Below are 25755 nucleotides of genomic sequence, written 5' to 3' on the forward strand. Positions count from 1 at the left end.
GGGTTTTGGTAATTTCGGGATTTGTGTCCTTTGTTGATTGTTTTTGCTTGGGCTTTGTTCCTTTAGCATATGTTGACGTACTCGTTCTGATTTTGGATAGATTCGACGCACGTGGAGGCCTATTCAAGGGGCAAAGGCATCGCGAACTAGGGATTTAGCCGGTTCGAGGTGAGTAATGATTGTAAATGATGCTCTAAGGGTTTGAAACCCGGGATTTGCACATCGTAGTGCTATATTGAGGTGTGACACATGCTCGATAACTAGCGTGGGGTCGTGCAATATTAGGGATTGTGACTTGGTCCGTCCCGATTGATGATTTTACCGCGTATTTGACTGAAACTTAACTGTTATCATCTGATTTGGGTTGATTGCCATATCTGGGCTTTGTGCTAGCTACTGTTTTGACATATTACTTGAACTCAGTCATGTTATTTTCCACTGTTTTACTACTCAGCCATTTTTACTCAGTTTTGAGACTTAAATGATATTTTTAAATGTTGTTTTGGGTTGAGAAATACTATTTTACTATTGTCCGAGGGGTTGTGATGATTTTTGTACTGAGTAAGGCCGAGGTCCTAGTTGTGAGGATACATTGATACTGATATGAGGCCGAGGGCCTGAGATACATAAATATGCCACGAGGTGGCTTGATTGATATGAGGCCGAGTGCCTAGATTTGATGCCATGAGATGGCTTGATATTGCGCTTGGGTCGTAAGGGTCCCCTCACAGAGTCTGTACACCCCCAGTGAGCGTGGGTACCCATTGTGATATGAGATTGAGCCCGAGGAGCTGATATTGTTCTGAGATTGAGCCCAAAGGGCTAGTACTGTTCTGAGATGTTGCCCGAGGGACGGATTCGTTGATACTCTGCCCGAGGGGCGAACTTCTATTTGTTTACTTACCTGTCAATTACTTGTCTTACATGTTGAAAAGGGATTTTACTTGACTCTTCACTGTTTTACTGTTTTAAGCAAAAAAAATCTGCTTCAGTATAGAATGCCTTGTGTTTTATGTGTTTTCTTACTTTCAGTTATTATTTACATTTGTTACTCACTGAGTTGGAGTACTCACTTTACTCCCTTCACCCTGTGTGCAAATTCAGGCGTAGCTGGTACCGCTCCTGAGTGTTGATTCCTCAAGTTCCAAGTGGTTTTCGGAGACTACGAGGTAGTTGTTGATGTCCGCAGCCCCGTGTCTCTACTTCTCTATCATTTCTGTTTCCTTTCAAACACTTGTAGTAGTTTATGACTTTAGTAAACTAGTATTATGGTTTAGAGATGCTCGTGACTTGTGACACTCCGGTTAGGGCTGTGTTGGGTTGGACTTTCTGCATTGTTATTGATATTTCCGCTATTTAGTATTGTTTAAATCATGTTTAGACTATTTTTATGTTGACTAACTACTTTAAAAGTTGAGTTGGGTTGAACTGGCTGGCCTTGTCTTCACTAGAGGCGCCATCACGACCGGGTTCGGGGTTAGGGTCGTGGCAAGTTGGTATCAGAGCCTATGTTACATAGGTCTTACGAGTCATGAGCAGGTTTAGTAGAGTCTCATGGATCGGTATGGAGACGTCTGTATTTATCCTCGAGAGGCTACAAAACCTTTAGGAAAACTTTACATTCTTGAAATTATTGTCATGCGAACTTGTTGATCCGAGTAATAAACTTCTGTTATTCCATTCTGTCACATATGGTGAGGACACATGCTACCGGGCGGGGTGGATGACCACCAGTGCCACCAGCTGAGACCACCAGAGGCCGAGGATGTGGTCGTGGTCGTGGTCGTGGCAGAGGTAGAGCAGCGAGGGGCAGGACCTGTTGATCCACCAGCTGCCCCAACTCAGGATCAGGCTCTAGCTATAGATGCTCCAGCAGCACCAGTTCAGGCTCCAGTTGTGCCCATCGTGATTCCAGGTCTTCAGGAGGCCTTGGCACAGATCTTATCAGTTTGCACTGGCCTGGCTTAGGCTGTTTCAACCACTACAGCCGCAACTACTTCATAGGCCGGGGGAGGCAATCAAACTCACGCCGCTCGCACACTTGAGCAGGTAGTGCAGGGACTTCAGACGTCGGGGGCGCATCCAGCCCATCCATATATACCCATGATACTACAAGAAATTGCCTTTAAAAAAAAACCGCTAGGCCCGCGAAGCCCACGAGCCCGGCCCGTTAAGCCCAGGACCATGTGGGCTTAGGCCCGTCACGGGCCTGTTCCACCCGTTGAGCCCACGAAGCCCGGGACCGCCAGAGCCCAGGCCCACGAAGCCCGGCCCGTTTGGCCCACGAAGGCCCGGGACCGGCCCAGAATACAGCACTACCGGAGGATGTGCAACATAGATTGGAGAGGTTTGGTACATTACAGCCTCCGACCTTCAGTGTCGTAGAGGGCGAGGATGATTAGGGCTTTTTGGATAAATGTAAGAGGATGCTTCATACTGGTGGTATTCTGGAGACCACCAAGGTTGCTTTTACCACCTATCAGTTTTCAAGAGCTGCTTTTACTTAGTGAGAGGATTTTGAGAGGCATAGGCCTATTTGTGCAACACCCCTTACTTAGCAGCAGTTCTTTGTTCTCTTCCTGGAGAAGTATGTGTCGCAGTCCTACAGAGAGGAGTTGCGTAGATAGTCTGAGTGGTTGCGACAAGGGGATATGACTGTGTCACAGTATGAGTTGAGGTTTTCTGAGTTGGCTCGTCATGCCATCTGGATGGTTCCGACAGATCGAGAGAGGATCAGGAGATTTGTTGATAGTCTTACTTACCACCTCCGTATTCTTATGACTAGAGAGAGGGTGACTGGTGCTACCTTCAAGGAGGTTGTTGATATCGCCCATGAGATTGAGACTGTTCGCCGTCAGGAGCGAGAGAAGAGGGAGGCCAAGAGGCCTCAAGGATCTGGCAGCTATAGTGATGCTCCTTCGAGGGGCTAGTTCCAGCACAATAGAGGCCGTTCATTCAAGCCTTCTTAGTCAGCTCGCCTCGGTTATCGGGGGGCATCTTCGGGTCATGGTTATCATAGATCTCAGCAGGTCCAGTCCTCACTCAGCGCCTTTCTAGCTTAGAGTTCATCTCATGCCCCATTGGTTTAGGGTTCTTCTATGCCGAGTGCATCAGCTAGTCACTCCGGCGCAAGGGTTTCCCTTCAGTCCCCTTCTCCAGCACCTGGGAGTTGTTATGAGTGTGGCGAGATGGGCCTCATGTGGAGGCAGTATCCTCATTGTGTTGCTAGCTCATCCCAGCAGAGGGGTTAGTCTTCGGCTTCAGCACCAGTTTCTTCACCACCACCCGCTCAGCCAGCTAGGGGTGGAGGTTAGTCGGCCAGGGGTTTCCCCAGAGGGGGAGGTCGATCAGGGGGCGGTCAAGCCCGTTTCTATGCCATCACAGGTAGACCAGATGCTATTGCTTCATATGCTATCATTACATGCATTATTTCAGTCTGCCACAAAGATGCCTCTGTATTATTTGATCTCGGTTCCACCTATTCTTATGTGTCATAATACTTTGCTCGTTATTTGGGTACGCCCCGTGAGCTTCTTGCTTTAACTGTTCATGTATCTACTCTGGTGGGCGATATTGTTGTTGTAGACAGTGTGTACCGGTCATGTGTGGTGACTATTGGGGGTCTGGAGACCCGAGTGGATCTATTACAATTGAGCATGGTAGATTTTGATGTCATTTTGGGTATGGATTGGTTATCTCCATGTTGTGCTATTATGGACTGTCATGCTAAGACAGTCACATTGGCTATGCCGGGTGTGCCACTAATCGAGTGGCAAGGTGTGACTGATTATGTTCCTAGTAGAGTGATCTCTTTCTTGAGATCCCAGCATATAGTTGGGAAGGGTTGTCTTTCATACCTAGCGTTTGTGAGGGATGTCGGAGCTAAGACTCCCAGTATTGATTTTGTTCCAGTTGTGAGGGATTTTCCCGATGTGTTTCCTGCAGAGCTGTCGGTCATGCCACTGGACAGGGATATTGATTTTGGTATTGAACTGGTGCCAGGCACTCAGCCCATTTCTATTCCTCTGTATCATATGGTACCAGCAGAGTTGAAGGAATTGAAGGAGCAACTTCAGGAGCTCCTAGATTAGGGGTTCATTTGGCCTAGTGTGACACCTTGGGTTGCGCTGGTTTCGTTTGTGAAGAAGAAGGATGGCACAATGACAATGTGCATTGATTATAGGCAATTGAACAAGGTAACAATTAAGAACAAGTATCCTTTGCCTTGCATTGATGATTTATTTGACCAGCTTTAGGGAGCGAGGGTGTTCTCCAAGATTGATCTTCGTTCAGGTTATCACCAGTTGAAGATCAGGGACTCGGATATTCTTAAGACGGCTCTCAGGACCCGATATGGTCATTATGAGTTCTTGGTGATGTCATTTGGGCTAACCAATGCCCTAGCAGCGTTCATGCATTTGATGAACAGTGTGTTCCGGCCTTATCTCGATTCATTCATCATAGTCTTCATTGATGATATTCTGGTGTATTCGCGAAGTCAGGTGGAGCACGCGGAGCATTTGAGAGTTGTATTGCAGAGATTGAGGGAGGAGAAGCTTTATGAAAAATTCTCCAAGTGTAAGTTTTGGCTTGGTTCAGTGGCTTTCTTGGGGCACGTGGTGTCCAGCGAGGGTATTTAGGTTGATCCGAAGAATATAGAGGCAGTTCAGAGTTGGCCTAGACCGTCCTCAGCCACAAAGATTTGTAGCTTTCTTGGTTTGGCAGGCTATTATCGCTGGTTTGTTCAGGGATTCTCACCTATCACATCGCCCTTGACGAAGTTGACTCAGAAGGGTGCTCCATTTGTATAGTCGGACGAGTGTGAGGAGAGCTTTCAGAAGCTCAAGACAGCCTTGACCACATCTCTAGTGTTGGTTTTTCCATCAGCTTCAAGTTCATATATCGTGTATTGTGATGCTTTGAGAGTTAAAATTGGTTGTGTGTTGATGCAGGAGGGTAGAGTTATTGCTTATGCTTCTCGTCAGTTGAAGCCCATGAGAAGAACTACCCCGTTCATGATTTGGAGTTGGCTGCCATAGTTCATGCATTGAAGATTTGGGGGCACTACTTGTATGGCGTATCTTGTGAGGTGTTCACAGATCATTGCAGTCTTCAGCATTTGTTCAAGCAAAAGGATCTTAATTTGAGGCAGCGGAGATGGTTGGATTTGCTTAAGGATTATGGTATCACTATATTATACCATTCGGGAAAGGCCAATATGGTGGCCGATGCTTTGAGCCGAAAGGTAGTGAGTATGGGGAATTTGGCATATATTATAGTTGGGGAGAAACCGCTTGCAGCTGATGTTCAGACCTTGGCCAATCGGTTTGTGAGATTAGATATTTTGGAGCCCAGTCGGGTATTGGCTTGTGTGTTATCTCGGTCTTCCTCATATGATCTCATCAGAGATTGCCAGTACGATGATCCGCATTTGCTAGTCCTTAAGGACAGAGTTCAGCATGATGATGCTGGAGATGTGACCATCGGCGATGATGGGGTGTTGAGGATGTCGGGCTGGATTTGCGTGCCCAATGTGGATGGGCTTCAGGAGTTGATTTTGGAGGAGGCCCATAGCTCGCGATATTCCATTCATCTGGGTGCCACAAAAATGTATCAAGATTTGAGGCAGCACTATTGGTGGAGAAGAATGAAGAAAGATATTGTGGGATTTGTAGCTCGGTGTCTCAATTTTCAGCAGGTGAAATATGAGCATCAGAAACCGGGTGGATTGCTATATTAGATGGATATTCCTGAGTGGAAGTGGGAGAGAATCACTATGGACTTTGTTGTTGGACTTCCACGGACTTTGAGGAAGTTCGATGCTATTTGGGTGATTGTGGCTGACCAAGTCCGCGCACTTCATTCCTGTGTGCACTACCTATTCTTCAGAGCGGTTGGCAGGGATCTATATCCGAGAGTTTGTTCGCTTGCATGGTGTCCCAGTTTCCATCATTTCAGATAGAGGTACTCAGTTTACTTCGCAGTTTTAGAGGGCCATGTAGAGAGAGTTGGGTACTAAGGTAGAGTTGAGCACAACTTTTCATACTCAGACGGACGGGCAGTCCAAGTGTACTATTCAGATATTGGAAGACATGTTGCATGCTTGTGTCATTGATTTCGGAGAATCATGGGATGAGTTTCTACCGCTTGCAGAGTTTGCTTATAACAACAACTACAAGTCAAGTATTCAGATGGCTCTATATAAGGCTTTGTATGGGAGGCGGTGTAGATCTCCAGTTGGTTGGTTCGAGCCCTGTGAGGCTATGCTATTGGGGACTGATTTGGTGCAGGATGCCTTGTAGAAAGTGAAGGTGATTCGGGAGAGGCTTCATACAGCGCAGTCGAGGAAAAAGAGTTATGCTGATAGGAAAGTTCGAGATGTGTCTTACATGGTTGGCGAGAAGGTTCTGTTATAGGTTTCACCCATGAAGGGTGTTATGAGATTTGGGAAGAAAGACAAATTGAGTCCTCGGTTCATTGGGCCTTTTGAGGTGCTTCGGAGGATTGGGGAGGTGGTTTATGAGCTTGCTTTGCCACCCAGCTTGTCGAGTGTGCATCCGGTATTTCATGTTTCTTTGCTCCGAAAGTATATTGGGGATCCGTCTCATGTTTTGGATTTCAGCACAGTTCAGTTGGATGATGATTTGACCTATGATGTGGAGCCAGTAGCTATTTTAGGTCATCAGGTTCGGAAGTTGAGGTCAAAGGATATAGCTTCAGTGAAAGTACAGTAGAAAGGTCGGCCCATGGAGGAGGCTACCTGGGAGACCGAGCGGGAGATGTGGAGCAAATATCCTCACCTGTTTGAGGTTTTAGGTATGTTTCTTGACTCATTCGAGGACGAACGTTTGTTTAAGTTAGGGAGGATGTGACGACCCGGCCAGTCGTCTCATGAGTTACCACTCCATTTTCCCCATTTCAGCTTCTTTATGCTTCTTTATCCGTGTTTTTGTGGTATCGAGTTAGTCGGATCGAGTCCGGAATGAGTTTGGTGAAGTTTGAGACACTTAGTCTCTTTTAAGAAGACTTAAGTTGGAAAAGTCAACCAGTTGTTGACTTATGTGTTAGAAGGCTCGGAAATGAGTTTTGATGGTTCGGTTAGCTTAGGGAGGTGATTTGTGACTTAGGAGCATGATCGGAATAGGTTTTGGAGGTGCGGAGTAGAATTAGGCTTGAATTGGCGAAGTTGATATTTGGGCGATTTTTGGTTGTTAGGCGAGATTTTGATATAGGGTTCGGAATGGAATTCTAAGAGTTTTAGTAGCTTCATCGTGTCATTTGGGATGTGTGTATAAAATTCCAGGTCATTCGCACGTGGTTTGGTTGGGTTTTTATCAAAAGCGTATTTCGGAAGATTTTTATAACTTAGGCCTTTAATTGTGGATTTGAAGGACCATTTGGTGTCGGATTTGAGAAATTTTGCTATGTATGAACTCGTGGGGAGATAAGGAATCTATTGATGTGAAAGTTTTTGATTTTTGAGAAGTGGGCCAGGGGGTCGGGTTTTGGTAATTTCAGGATTTGTGCCCTTTGTTGATTGTTTTTGCTTGAGCTTTGTTCCCTTAGCATATGTTGATGTACTCGTTCTGATTTTGGATAGATTCGACGCACGTTGAGGCTGATTCGAGGGGCAAAGGCATCGCGAGATAGGGATTAAGCCGGTTCGAGGTGAGTAATGATTGTAAATGATGCTCTAAGGGTTTGAAACTCGGGATTTGCACATCGTAGTGCTATATTAGGGTGAGACACACGCTTGATGACGAGCGTGGGGTCGTGCAATTTTGGGGATTGTGACTTGGTCTGTCCCAATTGATGATTTTACCGCGTATTTGACTGAAACTTATTTGCTATCATCTGATTTGGGTTGATTGTCATATTTGGGCTTTGTACCAGCTATTTGAACCCTTCGAGGATTTTTATTACTATTTCCTCACTATTTTGACATATTACTTGAACTCAGTCATGTTATTTTCCACTGTTTTAGTACTCAACTATTTTTACTCAGTTTTGAGACTTAAATGATATTTTTAAATGATGTTTTGGGTTGAGAAATATTGTTTTACTATTGCCCGAGGGGCTTGTGATGATTTTTGGACTAAGTAAGGCCGATGTACTAGTTGTGAGGATACATTGATACTGATATGAGGCCGAGGGCCTAAGATACATAAATATACCACGAGGTGGCTTGATTGATATGAGGCTGAGGGCCTAGATTTGATGCTACGAGATGACTTGATATTGTGCTGGGGTCGTAAGGGGCCCCTCCCGGAGTCTGTACACCCCCAGTGAGCGTGGGTACCCATTGTGATGTGAGATTGAGCCCGAGGGGCTGATATTGTTCTGAGATTGAGCCCGAGGGGCTGGTACTGTTCTGAGATATTGCCCGAGGGGCAGAATCGTTGATACTCTGCCCGAGGGGCGAACTTCTATTTGTTTACTTACCCATCAATTACTTGTCTTACATGTTGAAAAGGGATTTTACTTGACTCTTCACTGTTTTACTGTTTTAATTAATTTTTTTTCTGCTTCAGTATAGAATGCCTTGTGTTTTACGTGTTTTATTACTTTTAGTCATTATTTATATTTGTTACTCACTGAGTTGGAGTACTCATTTTACTCCCTGCACCCTGTGTGCAGATTCAGGCGTAGCTGGTACCGCTCCTGAGTGCTGATTCCTCAAGTTCCAAGTGGTTTTCGGAGACTACGAGGTAGATGTTGATGTCCGCAACCCCGTGTCTCTACTTCTCTATCATTTATGTTTCCTTTCAAACACTTGTAGTAGTTTATGACTTTAGTAGACTAGTATTATGGTTTAGAGATGCTCGTGACTTGTGACACCCCGGTTAGGGCTGTGTCGGGTTGGACTTTCTGCATTATTATTGATATTTCCGCTATTTAGTATTATTTAAATCATGTTTAGACTATTTTTATGTTGATTAACTTCTTTAAAAGTTGAGTTGGGTTGAACTGGCTGGCCTTGTCTTTACTAGAGGCGCCATCACAACCGGGTTCGGGGTTAGGGTCGTGACAAGTTGGTATCAGAACCTAGGTTACATAGGTCTTACGAGTCATGAGCAGGTTTAGTAGAGTCTCATGGATCGGTATGGAGACGTCTGTATTTATCCTCGAGAGGTTGCAGAACCTTTAGGAAAACTTTACATTCTTGAAATTATAGTCGTGCGAACTTGTTGATCCGAGTACTAAACTTCTGTTATTCCATTCTATCACAGATGGTGAGGACATGCTACCGGGTGGGGTGGACGACCACCAGTGCCACCAGCTAAGACCACTAGAGGCCGAGGATGTGGTCGTGGTCGTGGTAGAGGTAGAGCAGCGAGGGGCAGCACCTATTGATCCACCAGCTGCCCCAACTCAGGATCAAGCTCAAGCTATGCATGCTCCAGTAGCACCAGTTCAGGCACCAGTTGTGCCCATCGTGATTCCAGGTCTTCAGGAGGCCTTGGCACAAATCTTATCAGTTTGCACTGGCCTGGCTTAGGCGGTTTCAGCCACTACAGCCGCATCTACTTCACAGGTCGGGGGAGGCAATCAGACTCACGCCGCTCGCACAACTAAGCAGGTAGTGTAGGGACTTCAGACATCGGGGGCGCATCAAGCCCAGCTAGTCGCACCTTCTCAAGACCATGTGGTTCATGTCATGCCGGAGGATGAGCAGCATAGATTGGAGAGGTTTGGTAGATTACAGCCTCCGACCTTCAGTGTCATAGAGGGTGAGGATGCTTAGGACTTTTTGGATAAATGTAAGAGGATGCTTCATACTGCTGGTATTCTGGAGACCAGCAGGTTCGCTTTTACCACTTATCAGTTTTCAAGAGCTGCTTTTACTTGGTGAGAGGATTTTGAGAGGCATAGGCCTATTGGTGCAGCGCCCCTTACTTAGTAGCAGTTCTCTGTACTCTTTATGGAGAAGTATGTGTCGCAGTCCCACAAAGAGGAGCTGCATAGATAGTTTGAGTGGTTGCGACAGGGGGATATGACTGTGTCACAGTATGAGTTGAGGTTTTCTGAGTTGGCTCGTCATGCCATCTGGATGGTTCCGACAGATCGAGAGAGGATCAGGATATTTGTCGGTGGTCTTACTTACCACCTCTGTATTCTTATGACCAGAGAGAGGGTGACTGGTGCTACCTTCAAGGAGGTTGTTGATATCGCCCGTGAGATTGAGACTGTTCGCCGTCAAGAGCGAGAGAAGAGGGAGGCCAAGAGGCCTCGAGGATCTGGCAGCTATAGTGATGTTCCTTCGAGGGGCCAGTTCCAGCACATCAGAGGCCGTTCATTCAGGCCTGCTCAGTCAGCTCGCCCAGGTTATCGGGGGCATCTTCGGGTCATGGTTATCATGGATCTCAGCAGGGCCAGTCCTCACTCAGCGCCCTTCTAGCTTAGAGTTCATCTCGTGCCCCATTGGTTTAGGGTTCTTCTATGCCGAGTGCATCAACTAGTCACTCCGGTGCGAGGGTTTCCCTTCAGTCCCCTTCTCCAGCACCTAGGAGTTGTTATGAGTGTGGAGAGATGGGCCACATGTGGAGGCAGTGTCCTCATTGTGTTGCTAGTTCATCCCAGCAGAGGGGTCAGTCTTCGGTTTCAGCACCAGTTTCTTTACCACCACCCGCTCAGCCAGCTAGGGGTGGAGGTCAGTCGGCCAGGGGTTGCCCTAGAGGGGGAGGTCGATCAGGGGGCGGTCAAGCCCGTTTCTATGCCATCACAGGTAGACCAGATTCTATTGCTTCATATGCTATCATTACATGTATTGTTTCAGTCTGCCACAGAGATGCCTCTGTATAATTTGATCTCGGTTCCATCTATTATTATGTGTCATCATACTTTGCTCGTTATTTGGGTACGCCCCGTGAGCTTCTTGCTTTACCTGTTCATGTATCTACCCTGGTGGGCGATATTGTTATTGTAGACCGTGTGTACCAGTCATGTGTGGTGACTATTGGGGGCCTACAGACCCGAGTGGATCTATTACTATTAAGCATGGTGGATTTTGATGTCATTTTGGGTATGGATTGGTTATCTCCATGTCGTGCTATTATGGACTATCATGCTAAGACAGTCACATTGGCTATGCCGGGTGTGCCACTAATCGAGTGGCAAGGTGTGACTGATTATGTTCCTAGTAGAGTGATCACTTTCTTTAGATCCCAGCGTATGGTTGGGAAGGGTTGTCTTTCATACCTAGTGTTTGTGAGGGATGTCGGAGCTGAGACTCCCAGTATTGATTTTGTTCCAGTTGTGAGGGATTTTCCCGATGTGTTTCCTGCAGAGCTGTCGGCCATGCAACTGGACAGGGATATTGATTTGGGTATTGAACTGGTGTCAGGCACTCAGCCCATTTCTATTCCTCTGTATCATATGGCACCAGCAGAGTTGAAGTAATTGAAGGAGCAACTTCAGGAGCTCCTAGATAAGGGGTTCATTTGGCCTAATGTGTCACCTTGGGGTGCGTCAATTCTGTTTGTGAAGAAGATGGATGGCACAATGAGAATGTGCATTGATTATAGGCAATTGAACAAGGTAACAATTAAGAACAAGTATCCTTTGCCTCGCATTGATGATTTATTTGACCAGCTTCAGGGAGCAAGGGTGTTCTCCAAGATTGATCTCCGTTCAGGTTATCACCAGTTGAAGATCAGGGAGTCGGATATTCTTAAGACGGCTCTCAGGACCCGATATGGTCATTATGAGTTCTTGGTGATGTCATTTGGGCTGACCAATGCCCTAGCAGCGTTCATGCATTTGATGAACAGCGTGTTCCGGCCTTATCTCGATTCATTCGTCATAGTCTTCATTGATGATATTCTGGTGTATTCGCGAAGTCAGGAGGAGCACGCGGAGCATTTGAGAGTTGTATTGCAGATATTGAGGGAGGAGAAGCTTTATGCAAAATTCTCCGAGTGTGAGTTTTGGCTTGGTTCAGTAGCTTTTTTGGGGCACGTAGTGTCCAGCGAGGGTATTCAGGTTGATCTAAAGAAGATAGAGGCAGTTCAGAGTTGGCCCAGACCGTCCTCAGCCACAAAGATTCGTATCTTTCTTGGTTTGGTAGACTATTATCGCTGGTTAGTTCAGGGATTCTCACCTATCGCATCGCCCTTGACCAAGTTGACTCAGAAGGGTGCTCCATTTGTATGGTCGGACAAGTGTGAGGAGAGCTTTCGGAAGCTCAAGATAGCCTTGACCACAGCTCCAGTGTTGGTTTTGCCATCAGCTTCAGGTTCATATACCGTGTATTGTGATGCCTTGAGAGTTGAGATTGGTTGTGTGTTGATGTAGGAGGGTAGAGTTATTGCTTATGCTTCTCGTCAGTTGAAGCCCCATGAGAAGAACTACCCCGTTCATGATTTGGAGTTGGCTTCCATAGTTCACGCATTGAAGATTTGGATGCACTACTTGTATGGCATATCTTGTGATATGTTCACAGATCATCGTAGTCTTCAGCATTTGTTCAAGCAAAAGGATCTTAATTTGAGGCAGCGGAGATGGTTGGAGTTGCATAAGGATTATGATATCACTATATTGTACCATCCGGGAAAGGCCAATGTGGTGGCCGATGCTTTGAGCCGAAAGGCAGTCAGTATGGGGAGTTTGGCATATATTCCAGTTGGGGAGAGACCTCTTGCAGCTAATGTTCAGGCCTTGGCCAATCGGTTTGTCAGATTAGATATTTTGAAGCCCAGTCGGGTATTGGCTTGTGTGGTATCTTGGTCTTCCTTATATGGTCGTATCAGAGAGCGCCAGTACGATGATTCGCATTTGCTAGTCCTTAAGGACAGAGTTTAGCATGATGATGCCAGAGATGTGACCATCGGCGATGATGGGGTATTGAGAATGCAGGGCCAGATTTGCGTGCCCAATGTGGATGAGCTTCGGGAGTTAATTCTGGAGGAGGCCCATAGCTCACAGTATTCCATTCATCCGGGTGTCGCGAAGATGTATCAGGATTTGAGGCAGCACTATTGGTGGAGAAGAATGAAGAAAGATATTGTGGGATTTGTAGCTTGGTGTCTCAATTGTCAGCAGGTAAAATATGAGCATCAGAGACCGGGTGGCTTGCTATAGCAGATGGATATTCCTGAGTGGAAGTGGGAGAGAATCACTATGGACTTGTTGTTGGACTTCCATGGACTTTGAGGAAGTTCAATGCTATTTGGGTGATTGTGGATCGGCTGACCAAGTCCGCGCACTTCATTCCTGTGTACACTACCCATTCTTCAGAGCGGTTGGCAGGGATCTATATCCGAGAGTTTGTTCGCTTGCATGGTGTCCCAGTTTCCATCATTTCAGATAGAGGTACTCATCTTACTTCACAGTTTTGGAGGGCTGTGTAGAAAGAGTTGGGTACTCAGGTAGAGTTGAGCACAGCTTTTCATCCTCAGACGGACGGGCAGTCTAAGCGTACTATTCAGATATTGGAGGACAAGTTGCGTGCTTGTGTCATTGATTACGGATGATCATGGGATGAGTTTCTACCTCTTGCAGAGTTTGATTATAACAACAGCTATCAGTTGAGTATTCAGATAGCTCCATATGAGGCTTTGTATGGGAGGCGGTGTAGATCTCCAGTTGGTTGGTTCGAGCCCGATGAGGCTATGCTATTGGGGACTGATTTGGTACAGGATGCCTTGAAGAAAGTGAAGGTGATTTAGGAGAGGCTTCGTACAACGCAGTCGAGGCAAAAGAGTTATGCTGATAGGAAGGTTCGAGATGTGTCTTACATGGTTGGCGAGAAGGTTCTGTTGAAGGTTTCACCCATGAAGGGTGTTATGAGATTTGGGAAGAAAGGGAAATTGAGTCATCGGTTCATTGGGCCTTTTGAGGTGCTTCGGAGGATTGGGGAGGTGGCTTATGAGCTTGCTTTGCCACCCATCTTGTCGAGTGTGCATCCGGTATTTCATGTTTCTATGCTCCGAAGTATATTGGGGATCTGTCTCATGTTCTGGATATCAGCACGGTTCAGTTGGATGATGATTTGACCTATGACCTATGATGCGGAGCAGATATCCTCACTTGTTTGAGGCTTCAAGTATGTTTCTTGACTCATTGAAGGACGAATATTTATTTAAGTTGGGGAGGATGTGATGACCCGGCCAGTCGTCTCATGAGTTCCCACTCCATTTCCCCATTTCAGCTTCTTTATCCGTATTTTTGTTGTATCAGATTGGTCGGATCGCGTCTGGAATGAGTTTGGTGAAGTTTGAGACACTTAGTCTCTTTTTAGAAGGCTTAAGTTGGAAAAGTTAACCGGTTTTTGACTGATGTGTTAGAAGGCTCAGAAGTGAGTTCGATGGTTCGGTTAGCTTCGGGAGGTAATTTGTGACTTAGGAGCGTGATCGGAATGACTTAGGAGCTTCGGTAGAATTAGGCTTGAATTGGCGAAGTTGATATTTTGGCGATTTTCGGTTGTTAGGCAAGATTTTGATATAGGGTTCGGAATGGAATCCGAGAGTTGCAGTAGCTTCGTCGTGTCATTTAGAATGTGTGTATAAAATTTCAGGTCATTCCCACGTGGTTTGGTTGGGTTTTGATCAAAAGCGTATTTCGGAAGATTTTTGAAACTTAGGCCTTTAATTGTGGATTTGAAGGACCATTTGGGGTCGGAATTGAGAACTTTTGATATGTATGAACTCGTGGGGAGTTAAGGAATCTATTGATGTAGAAACTTTTGATTTTCGAGAAGTGGGCCTGGGGTCGGGTTTTGGTAATTTCGGGATTTGTGCCCTTTGTTGATTGTTTTCGCTTGGGCTTTGTTCCCTTAGCATATGTTGACGTACTCATTCTGATTTTGGATAGATTCGATGCGCGTGGAGGCCGATTTTAGGGGCAAAGGCATCGCGAGCTAGGGATTTAGCCGGTTCGAGGTGAGTAATGATTGTAAATGATGCTCTGAGTGTTTGAAACCCGGGATTTGAACATCGTAGTGCTATATTGAGGTGAGACACACGCTCGATGACGAGCGTGGGGTCGTGCACTATTGGGGATTGTGACTTGGTCTGTCCCGATTGATGATTTTACCGCGTATTTGACAGAAACTTATTTGCTATCATCTGATTTGGGCTTATTGCCATATTTGGGCTTTGTGCCAGCTATTTGAACCCTTTGAGGATTTTTATTACTATTTAATCACTGTTTTTGACTTATTAGTTGAACTCAGTCATGTTATTTTCCACTGTTTTACTACTCAGCCATTTTTACTCAGTTTTAAGGCTTAAATGATATTTTTAAATGATGTTTTGGGCTAAGAAATATTGTTTTACTATTGCCCTCGAGGGGCTTGTGATGATTTTTGAACTGAGTAAGGCCGAGGTCCTAGTTGTGAGGATACATTGATACTGATATGAGGTCGAGGGCCTGAGATACATAATATATCATGAGGTGGCTTGACTGATATGAGGCCAAGGGCCTAGATTTGATGCCACGAGATGGCTTGATATTGCGTTTGGGCCGTAAGGGGGCCCTCCCGTAGTCTGTACACCCCCAGTGAGCGCGGGTACCCATTATGATGTGAGATTAAGCCCGAAAGGATGATATTGTTCTGAGATTGAGCCCGAGAGGCTGCTACTGTTCTGAGATGTTGCCCGAGGGGCAGATTCGTTGATACTGTGCCCGAGGGGCGAACTTCTATTTGTTTACTTACCTGTCAAGTACTTGTCTTACTTGTTGAAAAGTGATTTTACTGACTCTTCACTGTTTTACTATTTTAAGTAATTTTTTTTCTGCTTCTGTATAGAATGTATTGTGTTTTACGTGTTTTCTTACTTTTAGACGTTATTTACATTTGTTACTCACTAAGTTGGTGTACTCACTTTACTCCCTACACCTTATGTGCAGATTCAAGCGTAGCTGGTACCGCTCCTGAGTGTTGATTCCTCCAGTTCCAGGCTGTTTTCGGAGACTATGATGTGGTTGTTGACGTTCGCAACCCTATGTCTCTACTTCTCTATCATTTCTGTTTCCTTTCAAACACTTGTAGTAGTTTATGACTTTAGCAGACTAGTATTATGGTTTAGATATGCTCGTGACTTGTGACACCCCGGTTAGGGCTGTGTCGGGTTGGACTTTCCGTATTGTTATTGATATTTCCGCTATTTTGTATTGTTTAAATCATGTTTAGACTATTTTTATGTTGATTAAATGCTTTAAAAGTTGAGTTGTGTTGAACTGGCTGGCCTTGTCTTCACGAGAGGCGCCATCACAACCGGATTTGGGGTTAGGGTCGTGACACCTAGAGGCAAATTTCCCACAAATAAGTCCGAGCACACACTCGTCACCTCGCATGCACAGACTACAATTAGCATAGAAGACTCAAATCCTAAAGGAAAGTCCCCCACAGAAGGTTAGGCAAGATACTTACCTAAATCCAGCCAATTCAATACTCAATTTAGCTTTTCCTTTACCAATTCATCAACGCTCGGCTCAATCTAGCAAAAAAATGACTTGAATACATCTAACAAGGCAAGAGAAAACAATTCCAATTAACCAAACTATGATTCTTATACAATTTGCAACAAGTCAACAAAAGTCAACTCCCCGGGCCCAAACCTCGTAACCCGGCAAAATTTACAAAAATCTAATACCTATTCCAATACGAGTTCACCCATACTAAATTATCCAATTCTGATACTATTTGGTCCTTCAAATCATGATTTTACATTTTTGAAAGATTTCACAATTTTTCCCAAATTTCATCCCAAATCATGAATCAAATAATGAATTCAATGATAGATTCATGTATTCTAGCCAAATCCGAGTTAGAATCACTTACCCCGATGAATTTCTTGAAAACCCTTCAAAACATCGATAAGATTCGAGCTCTCTAGGTCAAAATATGAAATAAAACCCTAAACCTCGTATTTATAGTGCACCTCCCAGATTTCCATCACTGCTGACCGTAAAAAATCCACCGCTACCATGAAGAATGTTCACTGCAGTAACATACTTTAGTATTTTGGCCATATATTTTTCTACAGATGTCCATATTATGATTTCTTCATCTTTCTGGAAACTAGACACGAAGGACTACAACTTTCATTTTTGAATCATCTCCAAATTCTTTGTAGATCAAAAGATATAGGCTTCCGAAATCAGACCAGTGAATCTGCAGATTCTTCTTCACAGCAGACCGCAGACCATTTTCCGCTACCGCAAAAATTCCACTACTGCAGCGAAATATCACCGCTCACAGTGGTCCTTTTGGCTGCTGGGGTAATGACTTACTGCTGTCCACCCTCCCCCCCCCCACGATCCGTAACAACTTCCGAGTGCCGAAATGTCCGAACTCACTCAAAACTCACCCCGAAACTCATCTGAGGCCCTCGGAACCTCAACCAAATATACCAACACATCCCATAACATCATACGAACTTAGCCTCACTTTCAAATCACTTCAAAAATCGCTAAGACCACGAATCACATGCCTAAATGCATGAAAATCACTATGAACGTCAAGAACCTCTAGAATTGCAACCAAGCGTCCGAACCATATCAAATCAACTCCAAACGACACCAAATTTTGCAGGTGAGTCCCAAATGACATAACGGAGCTGTTCCAACTTTCAGAATTGCATTCCTACCTTGATAAAATAAAAGTCAACTATGGGTCAAACCTCTCCATTTTCCAAACTTCAACTTTTCCAACTTTCATGAAAATACCTCAAATTACCCTACGAGCCTCCAAATTCAAATCCGAACACACGTCCAAGTCCAAAATTACCATACGAAGCTATTGACATCATCCAAAACTCATTTCGGAGTCTTATACTCAAAAGTCTCCGCTTAAGCTTCCAGAACTATATTCTTTCTTTCCAATTCGACTCTGATTCATTGGAAAACTTAATCCAACCATGCACACAAGTCGATATACATGATGTGAAGCTTCTCTTGACCTCAAACTGCCGAACCAGGCGCAATTGCTCAAAACGACCAGTCGGGTCGTTACATCCTCCTCCACTTAAACATACGTTTGTCCTCGGACGTGCCCGGAGTCGTTCCAAAGTCATCGAACCACTACATGAGCTCACCATGCATACACCTAGGGGTGATTCCCCATCACCCAACCCATGCAGGACTGACAATGCCATTAACTGAAGGTCTCATCTCCTCCTTAGTCCATAACCTTAGACCAGAACCCAGACCTCAACATCTGAAATTCATCATACTACCTAAATTCCACATCATCACACTAAATACACCCGAACAAGCTGAATCGAGTAAAAAATTCCAACCCAGAATACAATCACATGTTGATCCATGCAGCTCAAATACTCGAAGCAATAACTTCTGACCACCATAGCTGCTCAAATAACACTCTGGATGCCGCCAATACACTTCACATTGAATACAACCTTGTTCCGAACTTCCACAACACTGCCCATGATAAAGAAACATGCAAAAACTCATAGTCGCTCGTGAAGTCAATAGGTTAAGAAACTCTCTCCCGCCAATGGCCATTAAGCAACTCTTAGCAGAAACAATCACATACTTCCAAACACCCCTTATCCCCAATTCCATAGTACAAATCTCAGGTCTAAAAACCTCATCTCAGCCAATACAAGTAACCCAACCAATAGCTCATCACGAAACCTCATGGATTCTCAAACCACACCATCTGTACACCAACCCAGCAATGACTCAATTATGCTGCACAAATAAAGGAAAGTAGAGTATAAGAATTATCTAACAAGTACAACATGTTTAACAACAAAAGTATAAATTTTATTTTATTTTCAGTTCGTCCCACAGAGGGAAAACACGACACCAGATAAACACAAGGAAAGGGTATCCCATATAACATCTGTTGCGGCGTGCAGCCCGTTCCCAAATACTCATCGAGCCTAAATGCTCGGGCTCACTGATCATATTAATACTGATATCAAGTACAACAAAGTGCATAAATAAAATTGTGGGAAAAAGTGAATAGAAGTAATAAGACATAAAAGAAACAAGTACAGCTGAGGTGCAATGAGCAATTAACATCACGAGGGCTATCTCACCCACATTGCCATAAGGCATGAACAGAATTACAACATGCATGGAGAATAATCATACTGCCTCACAGCTCATCACAACATAAGAGAGCAGCACATAACATAGGCCAGAGGCATAAATAATATCCATTTTGCCTGATAACATAACCAAAATGGCAATCTCACAGGAGCACACAAACTTAACTTGATACAAGATACATGTTCTTATTGAGCTTTCACATTGCATTAACCAAATCTTGATCCTTCCCAATTAGATAAATATGCTTCAAAAGAATCCACAACAACTCGTCAATAATACATGCTATTAATCATCCCATTCTCAATATTTCTTCAAAATCCACAAACAGGAAATAGTCCATATATGAGGGCATCTAGTCCCAAACCTTAGGAATACCAAAATTTCCATACCCGACTCAACTGTGCAAATCAAATGGCTAATATCTCACTCACATCCTATCATTCTGCTGAAGCACCCATATAGGATTTCTGGCCGCGCAACAAAACATGAACCTTGAAAGCCTCAAAACCAAGTAATCACCATGCTACTAGCCACACACCCGCAAACCAAAACTCAAGGTCCTTTCCAAAAATGCACATTCTTCACATATGATAACCAACAAGGTCAACTCTCTATTAATGTCTAATACCTATTCAGGGGAAAGCTATAATGTACCACATATTCCCTATGCTCATAGCAACCAGCAGAATCAAGTCATTGCCCAAACCATCGAGAACTCCCCGAGATCCACCCATACATAACTAAGCCATTAGGACTGTATCCCCCCAAATCAACCGAGTCACACAAACCTTCCAATACTAGAGTACTGTCACAAATGCTAGTAGAGCATTCCCATTCAAAAGGACCAATTACTTCCATTACTACGCTGACCCAACACTATTAAGCTGACCCATTTCTTCGGATAGTCGATATGCAATAATCCCACTCAAAGTCCCAAATACAGATGATCCTAACTAGAACCACGTATCCAGAAGCTCATAAACCACCGCATTTCCTTTGAAGCACCTCGTTCTGCCGCAACCACGATACCCACGCTGAATAGACCTCCTGTGAATCTGAAGTTGTTCCTCCGACTCCCCTTGATGCTAAAATGTAGATCCATTATTAACGTAGAAATACTTTAAGCCCCAACATCATCTCGTGCAAGATATCAGACCCTGGTCATACCCCAAATTCGGGAACCTACCAATACCACACAAACACATTCCTCAGGCTAAAACTGATATAAATCTGACTTTGCAATCTGAGTGTTGCTGATGGACTCCTCTACTTGGCGCGAAGCCATCGAAAACAACGTCTGATGATCCACAGAGCTAAGCTTCATAGCTCGTACAACACAAATCACAAGGTACTCCAATACCTCCAACTATCCTCAATCAATACCCACCACGCTTCTGTTGCGCCTCCATGTAAACAACTGAATAGTCTCTCAATACCTCTGTATCTTCAGTTTGGACAACACGTCAAGGCAATGCCTTAGCATCCCTGACTCCTTCGAAGACGGTTTGTAGCATCACGAACCACTACCGCATAGCGGACACTGAGAGCGTAATATCATACATGAGTGGAAGTAGAGGAACATAAGTTATATACTTCGAGCTGAATCAATATCGCACGATAAGGAATGAATGAAGTGGAATTTTCTAAAAGTTTTGTAGCCTCTCGAAGATAAGTGCAGACGTTTCCGTACCGATCCGCAAGACTCTACTAAACTTGCTTGTGACTCGTAGCACCTATGAACCTAGAGCTCTGATACCAACTTGTCATGACCCGAAAATCCCTCTGAAAGAGCCGTGATGGCACCTAGTCTCTAAACTAAGTAAGTCTAACATTAACTGAGATAACATTTATATTTGCTAACTTTAATTTAAATAACTCTTAATAAATTACAATTTTCAAAACTGGTAGTACAAGTCACAAGTCTTTCTAAGAGTAGTTATACAAAATAAATACATCACTGCTCTGAAACAAAAGGAACAAATGGAAATAAGTACAAATAAAGGTGACTCTGAGGCCTGCGAACGCAGTAGCAGGTTTACCTTAAGTCTCCACCGCAATGACCCGCACAGCTACTACCGATCAAATACCTAGATCTGTACACAAAAATGTACAGAAGTGTAGTATGAGCACACCACGGCGGTGCCCAGTAAGTATCAAGACTAACCCCGGTGGGGTAGTGACGAGGAACAGTACAGACACCTACTGGACAAATAAATTGAACAGGATTTGATAATAAACTATCAACCTAGAAATGACATAGTAATATCAACAACAGGGAAAGAACAAACTACAATCAGTAGAAACAATAAAGAGAAACACGGGTGAAAATGAAGATAACCAAATAAATTAACACCAACATTGGAACACAGACAAGCAAAAATGTACTCAAATAAGAAAGGCGATGTCAGCTCAATAAGTCATATCGTTTCTGATGCACAATTTCCAGCCATCTCAAACTCGATGTTTCATATCATAACCTCAATTACCAAACTTTTAGCACACCCGGCACCTTGTGCCCATATATTTCTATCTCACTTTACACAACAACATTCTCATGTTACTCAATTCATAGGGTCCATAACCAATGCAATTAAGATGTTCAAGGAGTCTGATTTACATAACATAAGTGGAGTACAGCTTCTAAACCAATTAGGAACTCAGCAAGAAAAGATGAAGTTATTTTTAGAAATTATTTAAATAAAGAAAGTACCATTTTCAATTAAAGTACAACATCGAATGAAATATTCCCTTTAACAAGGAATTTAATAAATTAACTTAGTAGAAATTCCATTTTTAAGTAAAATACAACCTCAGACGGTTTAAGAAAATTTAATTGAGTAACTAAATGAATTGAAGATGAAACAATTATTGAAATTTGAAGTATTGAAAAATATGTATATAAGTACGGTGAAGTGTTGAAAACTGTATGGGGTTCCATCACAAGGGTCACAGTAGTAAAGAAATCTAAACAATTAAAACACTTGAATTTATAACTAAAAAGAAACACAACAAACAGAAAGTGCATGGCATCACCCTTCATACTTTATCACTCTTCCTCACAATATGCATAAATAGAAATGTGCACGGCATCACCGTTTGTGTTTTACGCTCTTCCTCACAATATCATGCACGGCATCACCCTTCGTGCTTTTACTCTCAATAATGTGGCATGGCATCACCCTTCGTGCTTTTACTCTCAATAATGTGGCACGGCATCACCCTTCGTGCTTTTATACTCTTCCTCACAATATGCATAAATAGAAATGTGCATGGCATCACCCTTCGTGCTTTAACTTTCTCACACAATATCATGCATGGTATCACCCCTCATGCTTTACACTTTTCCTCACCCAAACAATAGAAATAATAACATCACGGCAAGGAAGTCAACAATATAAAAAATAACATCCCGGCAAGGGAGTCAACAATAGAAACAATAATATCCCGGCATGGGAATCGACAATAGAAACAATGACATCCCGCAAGGGAATCAACAATAGAAATAATAACATCCCGGCAAGGGAATCAACAATCGAAACAATAACTTCCCGGCAAGGGAATCAACAATAACCAATCTTGTTTCGATAGTTAGCTTCGCAATATAGATCGCAACTCGAGTCAATACTCAACAATGGACAATTACTAACAGAATGTCATAAGTCTTGTTCGACATGAATAATTGTCAATTTAAACAAGAATAGTACATAACAAGGATCACGGAAAAACCAAGAAGCACGACAACCTCAACAAACAACTAGACATAATAAGCACGTGATAACTATACTGGTAACCACAACAATTGGACATGTAGCATGTTTGCATGAAGTCATAAAGGAAATTCACAATCAAGAAGTATCAAAACAATAAGGAAGGCAATCACTTCAATTAAGGCAATTAAGGGTCAAGTAATACGTACGAATTAGAGGAAAGCTAATAACATCATATGGAGCATGTAGAGGCGATTTAAGCAATTAGGAAACCCAACCATAACGGGATACTTTTCACATAGTGAACATAAAGACCTAAGAACCCTAAAGGCAAATTTTCCACAAATAAGTCCGAGCACACACTCGTCACCTCGCATGCACGGACTACAATTAGCATAGAAGACTCAAATCTTAAGAGGAAGTCCCCCACATAAGGTTAGGCAAGATACTTACCTCAATCCGGCCAATTCAATTCTCAATTTAGCTTTTCCTTTACCAATTCATCAACGCTCGGCTCAATCTAGCCAAAAAACGACTTGAATACATCTAACAAGGCAAGAGAAAACAATTCCAATTAACCAAACTATGATTCTTATATAATTTGCAACAAGTCAACAAAAGTCAACTCCCCGGGTCCGCACCTCGAAACCCAACAAAATTTACAAAAACCAAATACTCATTCCGATACGAGTTCACCCATACAAAAATTATCCAATTCCGATATCGTTTGTTCCTTCAAATCATCATTTTATATTTTTTAAAGATTTCACAATTTTTCTCAAATTCCATCCAAATCACAAATCAAATGATGAATTCAATTATATATTTATGTATTCTAGCCAAATCCGAGTTAGAATCACTTACTCTGATGAATTTCTTGAAAAACCTTCAAAAAATCGCCAAGATCTGAGCTCTCTAGGTCAAAATATGAAATAAAATCCTAAACCTCGTATTTATAGTGCACCTACCAGATTTCCATCACTGGTGACCGCAAAAAACCCACCACTGACCGCGGTAAATCCACCGCTACCGCGGAGAATGTTGACTGCAGTGATATGCTTTTGTATTTTGGCCATAACTTTCTCTACAGATGTTCACATTGTCATTTCTTTACCTTTCTGGAAACTAGACACGAAGGTCTACAACTTTTATTTTTTTAATCATCTCAAAATTCCTTGTAGATCAAAAGATATAGTCTTCCGAAGTCAGACCAGTGAACTTGCGGATTCTTCTTCACCGTGGACCGCGGACCATTTTCCGATACCGCAAAAATTCCATTACTGCAACAAAATATCACCGCTGACAGCGGTCCTTTTGGCTGCTAGGGTGATGATTGACCGATGTCCCCCCCCCCATGAATCCAACCATGCACACAAGTCGATATACATAATGGGAAGCTGCTCTTGACTTCAAACTGTCGAACCGAGCACAATTGCTCAAAACGATCAGTCGGGTCATTACAGTATATGTATGTGTCAGAGTTAATCATGCTCGGGGGGGGGGGGGAAATTATGTTACATTTGTGTTTGTATAACTTTGTTTCATTCCACTAAATGCCTTACTTTACTATTAGATATTAAGGACATAATATTAAATGGTAGATATCAAGACTTAGTTTGTTATAACTTGATCAAACTTGATGGAAATTGTAAGAATACATTAATATGTCTAATTCGGCCATCTCTATGCTAAATCATTACTACATTACTATAAACGATATTCATTAGATGCTAGACTCTATACTTGTGTTGTGGATCATTTATGAGATTTGAGGAAGTATTGGAATAATACGATTCCTAAGGATTGTTGAACCATTGTTGACTTGAAAAGTTGTGATTGGGAATTGTTTGGAATATCCGTTAAAATACTCTCCTTGATGTCATTTATGCTTATTGCCTTGCTTGTCCATGTTTTATATATGCTTGGTAAGGAAGAGCAAAAAGCACGAAGGGTAATGCCGTGCATTGTTTATACATTATCATATGAGGGAGAGTGTAAAGTATGAAGGGTGATGCCGTGCCATATTAATGAGAGTAAAAGCACAAAGGCTGATGTTGTGCCATATTATTGAGAGTAAAGCACGAAGGGTGATGTCGTGCCATATTATTGAGAGTAAAAGCATGAAGGGTGATGTCGTGCCATATTATTGAGAGTAAAAGTACGAAGGGTGATGTCGTGCCACATTATTGAGAGTAAAGCACGAAGGGTGATACCGTGCCATATTATTAAGAGTAAAAGCACGAAAGGTGATGTTGTGCCACATTATTGAAAATAAAAGCACGAAGGGTGATGTCGTGCCATATTATTGAGAGAAAGCACGAAAAGTAATGCCGTGTCATTTCATTTGTATTGTTATGCTTGTATGTTATGGTGAGGTCGATTTAATTATTTTCCTTGTAGTATATCTTTTGCCATTTTTTTATTTTATTTTATAGTTTATTTTGTATACATAAACTTAATAAAAATTATATGAAAGTTTATTTTACCCCAGAAGGTGATTTTAGTTCCCCCTTTCATAAAATTTGTTAAGACTTGCAAATATATTTGTTGAAATTATTTGTCATTTGTTAGTTTAATTTAATTTAGTTTATGTTGGAATTCTTTCATTTTTTATATTTAATTTTTTCAGTGTATAAGCTCTCTTTCTTTGATTATTAATGTTAATTTAGATTAGTTTGTAACTCTTTTCTTATTGTCTTCTTTTGCAAATAATAACTTGTTACTTATAAATGCTAAAAAGATTTTATAATCGATTAAATTTCTTAGAGTTAATAAATTCTAAATTTGGTCAAAATGTTTTTTTGTTAAAGTTTAGTAAATTAGCTAAAATTAAATTTTTAAATTAAAAAAAGAAAAAATTTGTTTAAAATATAGAGCACCAACTTTAAGAGAACTTTATTACGAGATCACGTTGTGAGCAATAAAGACAAAAAAACTTACTTCTCGTGTCTTATACCGCTTATGTTAGTTATGGACTTCTCTGATTAAACCTGCTTGCATAAAATTCTGGGTCCAGTACTACATG

The sequence above is a fragment of the Nicotiana sylvestris genome, chromosome 10, assembly GCF_000393655.2.
Source record: "Nicotiana sylvestris chromosome 10, ASM39365v2, whole genome shotgun sequence".
Lineage (NCBI taxonomy): Eukaryota > Viridiplantae > Streptophyta > Magnoliopsida > Solanales > Solanaceae > Nicotiana > Nicotiana sylvestris.